Here is a 7500-nt window from a genome sequence, read left to right as displayed (position 1 = left end):
CTATCATCCTTTTCATCATCACTATTATAATCATTTTTTTATCATTTTCATTATTATCTTCATCATTTTTTATCATTATCATTCTATAATAACAATACCAATTATGGTGATAATGATAGTTATTATGATTATCATTGTTATAATTTTTTATTATAATTATCATTGTTATTGTTAATATTATTATTATTATTATCATTATTATTATTATTATTATTATTATTATTATTATCATTATTATTATTATTATTATTATTATTATTATTATTATTATCATTATTATCATTATTATCATTATTATTATTATTATTATCATTATTATTATTTCATTATTATTATTATTATTATTATCATTATTATTATTATTATTATTGTTATTATTATTATTACTACTACTAGTAGTAGTAGTAGTAGTAGTATTAGTAGTAGTATTTTCATTATCATTATAAATATTATTATTATTATCATAATCATTGTCATCTTTATTACTAGTTATCATTAATAGCATTATCATTATTGTTATAATTTTTGGTTACTACCATCATTATTGTTCTTATTATCAATACTATTATCATTATTATCATTATTATTATTATTATTATTATTATCATTATTATTATTATTATTATCATTATTATTATTATCATTATTATTATTACTATTATTATTATTATTATCATTATTATTATTATTATTATTATTATTATTATTATTATTATTATTATTATTATTATTATTATTATCATAATCATTATTATCACTATAGATATTGTTATTATCATTATTTCTATTATTATTATAACTGTCATCATCACCATCATCAACATCCTTCTTGTCATTATCATTATTATTATTGTTATAATATTTATACAATCATTATTGTTATCCTTATTGACATCATTATCACTGTTCATGTTATCTTTATTGTTATCATTGTCATTGACAGTATTAAGACTATCCTTATCATCTTTATCATGTGATTATTGTCATTATTACTTTTGTGATCATCATCATCATTATCGTTATCATCCTTATTACTTTCAATATGATCACTTTTATCTTTTTTGTAATTATTATTACTATCATTACCAATTGTCAATATCTAATGCTATTGTAATTGTCATCATTATCACTATGATTATTTCCATTACCATTATTACTATCATTTTTATTATTAACATCATTTTAAACTATATCATAATTATGATGATTGTGATGATGATGATGGATATTATTATGATTATGATTATCCTTATCTTTGTTATTATCACAATTACTATCATTTTCACTATCATTACCATTGTCATTGTTATCATTTTATTCATAATAATTATAGCTTTATTAATAATGAGGATTATAATAACACATTATAATCCTCATTATTATCATTATCAGTATCATTGAAATTATCAGTGTTATCATTATTATTACTATCATTATTATTATTAATAGTGTAGTCGTTGCTATTGTTATTTTTAATATCACAATTGTTATAATATTATTTATTATAGTAAATATTCTTGTGAATAAAATTACCATCATTTATATCATCACCATTTTATTACTATTAGTATCATTATCAACATATTTATTATTATCTTTATCTTATTATAGTTTTTATTATTATTAGCACTATTACTATCATTATTATCTCTATTATATATATTTTCTTATTATCATCATCATTATTATCATAGTTTTTATAATTATTATCATTATCATCATATATTATCAAAACTATCATTATCAATATTATCATCATAATCAATTTATGATCATAATGATGATAACAATTATCATTATCAATAGGACCATTATCATCAACATTATAATTATCATTATTATCAATACAACTGTTATTTCTATTATCATTATTGTCAATATCACAATTATTATCATTATCACTATTTTTACTATTAATATTATCAGTGTTATTATTGCTCTCATTGTTATTTTTCTAAAGTTCTTACTATTGTTTCATTATTTATATTATTGCTAGTATTATTATTTTCATTATGTTATTGTTCTTATAACCATCGCCATTATTATTATTATTATTGAAATTATCATTATTGTTTTTACTCTTATTATTAATATTTCTGTCATAATCATTGGCATTACTATGTTTACCCTTATTGCCATTTCCATATGTATCATTATTTTCATAATTATTTTTATCATTATCAATACTATCATCAGCATAACTATTCTAATCATCAATATCAATATTATTGCTTTTGTCACCATTATTATCACTATGAATATTAATGATAATATAACCATTTTTAGTATTTTTATCATATTTTTTCATCATTGTCATTGGTAGAAAAACCCACAATGCACAAACTAGATTTATAATTGGTGTATTGTGCATTTTTCTAACATAGTATCTACACGGTAGAGTGCTTTTCCATTCATCATTGTCATTTATCGTTGTTATTGTTATTATTATTTTCATTATGAAGATGATAATGATTATCTCATTATGATTATTATTATTGCTATCTTGATTATTACTATTGTTACTATGATTAATATCAACTATTATTATTACAATTATTATTATTATTATTATTATTATTATTATTATTATTATTATTATTATTGTTATTATTATTATTATTATTATTATTATTATTATTATTATTATTATTATTATCATCATCATTATCATTATTATTATTATTATGATTATTATTATTATTATTATTATCATTATTATCATTATTATCATATTAACATTTTTATTATTATTATTACTATTATTATTATTATTATTATTATTATATCATTTTTATCACTTTTATTACTACTATTATTATCATTATCATTATTATCAGTATTTTTTATTATTATCATTATTATCATTATTACTATTATTATTATTATTATCATCATTATCATCATCATCACTATTATTATCATTATTACCATTATCAAAATTATCATTATCATTATCATTATTATTACCATTTGTATCCTCATTATCATTTGTATCACTAATAATAATACCATTAATAGCATTGTGATTATTATTACCATTTTCATTGTTTTTTTTATTATAATTTTATTTGCCTTTATCAATATCATTATCATCAGCATCGTTATTACTACTATGAATTCCATTGATATTATTGTTTTAATGATAATCATTACTACACAACTTTTTAGTTCTTTTTACCATTGCTATCATTTGTAGTAGTAGTAGTCGTAGTAGTAGTAGTAGTAGTAGTAGAAGAAGGAATATTATTGTTATTATCATTAATAGTAATAATAGTAGTACCAGTAGTAGTATTAAATCTATCATAATAATCATCATCTTCATCATCGTTATCATTGCTATTATTATTTTGATAAATACCAATATTGATATAAATATTGATATGATTAATATCATCATTTGTACTATCATTATCAATATTATAATTTTCATTATCATTAACATCATTACTATTGTCAATTACATTATCACAATAATCATTACATTTTCATCACCGATATCATCATCACTATTTTGATTATTACCATCATCACCATTACAATTGTTATCATGATTATTATTATGATTATAATGTCGTTCTTTTTGTTAAAACGATTGATGTTACTACAGCTATAAGTACTATCATAGTTGTTCTTATTACTATCAACATTATCATCTTTTCATTTTTGGAGGAAGAAACGTATCCATGTTGACAAATGTAGAAAAGGTATGAATGAGACTGGATATCTTCACAATACAAGATATGTATTTGATCGGTTTCGATTACGTCTTCATCAGAAATACATTTCTGATGAAGACGTAATCGAAACCGGTCAAATACATCTCTTGTATTGTGATATCCAGTCTCATTCATACCTTTTCTGGAGGAAGATTATAGAGGTATTATCACTTTAATGCTTTCTTTTTATTATTATTATTATTGTTGTTATAAGTAATATCATAATTTTCCTCATTATCTTTATCATCACCTTTATCAAGATCATCATGATCATCATCACCATTGGTTCTTACGATTACTAGATGACGATAATGGTTGTGATGATAAAGATGATAAAGATAAAGATGATGGTGATAATTATCATAAATAGGATGATGAAGATAGGTGATTATGATATTAATGAAAATGGTGATAGAGATGATGATGATGATAAAGATGATAATGATGAAGATGATGATAGTAGAGATGATGATGATGCTAATGATACAGATGATGATAAATATGATGATGATGATGATGATAAGGATAATGATGATGATGATGATGATAAAAATGATAACAAAGATGATGATAAAGATGATGGCAAAAATGATAATTATAAAGATGATGATTATGATGATGAAGATGATAATGATAATTATGATGAAGATGATGATTGTAATAAAGATGATGATGATGATGATGATTAAGATGATGATATTAAGGATGAATGTAATAATAGTGATGATAATGGAGATAAGGATGATTATGATGATGATGATGATTATGAGCAGGAGGAAGAGGAATGGGAAGAGGATACAAACGACGACGGCGATGATGAAAACAATAACAAAACAACAGCAACAGTAAGTGCCAAGGACGATGAGGAGGAGGAGGATGACAAAGATGATGATGATGATGATAAAGATGATGATGATGATAAAGATGATGATGATGATAAAGATGATGTTAAGGATGATGATAATGATAAAGATGATGATGATAAAGATGATGATAATGATAAGGATGATCATCATGATCATGATCATGATCATGATGATGATGAGGAAGAGGAGGACAAAGATGATGATGATGATGAAGATAAAGATGATGATGATAAAGATGATGAAGATGATGATGATGATGATGATGATAAAGATGATGATGATAAAGATGATGAAGATGATGATGATGATGATGATGATGGTGATGAAAGATGAAGATGATAATGATGATGAAGATGATGATGTTGATGATGGTGAAGATGATGAAAATGATAAAGTTGATGATAATGATGAAGAAGATGACGATGATGATGATGATGATAAAGATGATGATGATGATGATAATGATAAAGATGATGATGATAATGATAAAGATGATGATGATAATGATTAAGATGATGATGATAAAGATAATGATAATATTGATAAAGATGATAATAATGATAAAGATGATGATTATAATGATAATGATAAAGATAATGATAAGGATGATGATAATAATGATAATGATAAAGATAATGATAAAGATGATGATCATAATGATAATGATAAAGATAATGATAAAGATGATGATAATAATGATAATGATAAAGATAATGATAAGGATGATGATAATAATGATAATGATAAAGATAATGATAAAGATGATGATAATAATGATAATGATAAAGATAATGATATAGATGATGATGATAAACGTTAGAAATGTTAACGGTAATTATCAATACAACACAAGAAAATATTGTACCATTTTTTTCTTCTCCTTTTTTAATCAGTAAATCTACTTTTACCTGATTATTTGTCGAGATTTTAGTTATCCTTGAGACACCACTGTGCTCTATTTTTTTTTTTTTTTTCGTTTTTGGGATATTGCTTTCACATTTAATCACTCTTTAAAATCTCATTATCATTAGCTTAGTATCTTGCTTCGTAAATTACTGTGTAATTGGTACTTCTTATTGCAAGAAAACTATTATCCATGATATTTTGGAAATGATTATGAGTTGTTGATTATAAATGGCATCATTATACCATGTAGAAAGAAAAGGTGAGGTTGTTGTAATTGTTCTGGAAATATTTACAGTGTTGCTCGAATTATATTTCATCTTATTGTGCAAACTAATATCATTGTGAAATATTTCCATTGGCCATATAGGTAGGATTCATTATTTCATTATTTCGCTCGTTCTTTTTGCTTTATTGAAATCCTGTATTATCTATTTATCTATTTTTTTTACTGATTATTTATATTTGTGACGTCATCTTCCTTTTCATTATGCTTATCACAGTGATTTCCCATCGTCATTGACACTCCTGAAGCCATAGTGTACGGACCAACATGAGCCATGAATAATGACGTAACAATACTGTTCACAAAGGAAATGCCTTTGCGTGTTCTTGAGGAAAAGTTGTGGAAAATACTGAAGAATATAAAATCTAATAGAGTTACTAGCTGAAAGGGCTTACTTGAGCACTGACCTTTCCAACGAATCATGTGTTACAGACTTACACCAACGAACTAACAATGTGAATGAAAGAAGAAATAGGCGAAGAACCACTTACTGTAGATGGGAACAAATGAAAAGAGTAAGATGATTATACAATTGACCTGGTTCTACCTAAGAAAATATACTCTTCTATAGTTGATATTACACGTAGATATACCCAAAGTAATTCACATTTCGCGTGAGCCAAAAAAAAGCAAAAGCAGAGCGCCCAGGCTGCAGAAGGAGGCAAGTGAGAGTGCCGACCCAACATGAGGTGTCAGTAACTGGCCTCAGGGGAAGTTAGACGTATCTGTAAAATGGCAGATATAAAGCACGTTCTGTCGGGAGAGCGAGTGAGGCCGCGACCCTGAGGGATAAGAAAGGGGGAGAGGGAGAAGGCGATAAGCAAGGGAATGAGACGCTGCAGAGTGAAGGATGAGGAAGCCAGAGATAGCGGGGACGAAAAAAAGGAAGGGAATGGTCAACAGGGGTTGCTGTGAGGGTAAAGGAGGGTAGCGCAAAGGGAGGATGATGAGGAAAACAAAGATCAGAGAAAAGAGGCAAAACAACAAAAGGAATGAAAATATGCAAGCACCCTTTGATCAAATACAAACCCGAGGAATAAAACGAAGAGGAGAGGATACAAGCACACCTAAAATAGATTAAAAATGGCAGTTAAATAATACACTAAAATTCAGACGACCCATCCCGGAGAAGTGGAAGCGCCTGACGTTACAGAAGTGAACTGCGCGCCCCAGGGAGAGGGATCTGAGGGGCAGAGAGGGAAATTTCGCGCCCCAGGGAGAGGGGCTTGTGGGGCAAAGAGGGAGAGGGACCTGAGGAGCAAAGTGGGAGATTTCGCGCCCTTGAGAGAAGGAGGTGAGGGAAAGAGAGTGAGATTTCGCACCCCAGAGAGAGAGAGAGAGAGAACTATGAGGAACAGAGGGAGATTTCGCGCCCCAGGGAGGAGGTGGGGGAGAAGAGGGAAATTTCGCGCCCCAAGGAGAGGGAGCTGAGAGGAAAAGGGGGAGATTTTGCGCCCCGAGAAGGAGGTGAGGGAAAAGAGGGAGATTTCGCGCCTGGGGAGGTAGCTGAGGGGGAAAAGAGAGAGACCTCGCGCTCCAGGAAGGAAGTGAGGGAAAAGTATATTTCGTGCCCCAGGAAGGAGGTAGGGGGAAAAGAGGGAAATTTCGCGCCCCAGAGAGAGGGATCTGAGAGGAAATGACGGAGATTTCGCGCCCCGGGGAGGTAGCTGAGGGGAAAAGAGGGAGATTTACCGTCCCAGGGAGGAGGTAGGGGGAGAAGAGGGAAATT

This window comes from Penaeus vannamei, chromosome 32, assembly GCF_042767895.1.
Source record: "Penaeus vannamei isolate JL-2024 chromosome 32, ASM4276789v1, whole genome shotgun sequence".
Classification (NCBI taxonomy): Eukaryota; Metazoa; Arthropoda; class Malacostraca; order Decapoda; family Penaeidae; genus Penaeus; species Penaeus vannamei.
The sequence above is the reverse complement of the archived record's forward strand: the minus strand, read 5'-3'. Positions refer to the sequence as shown.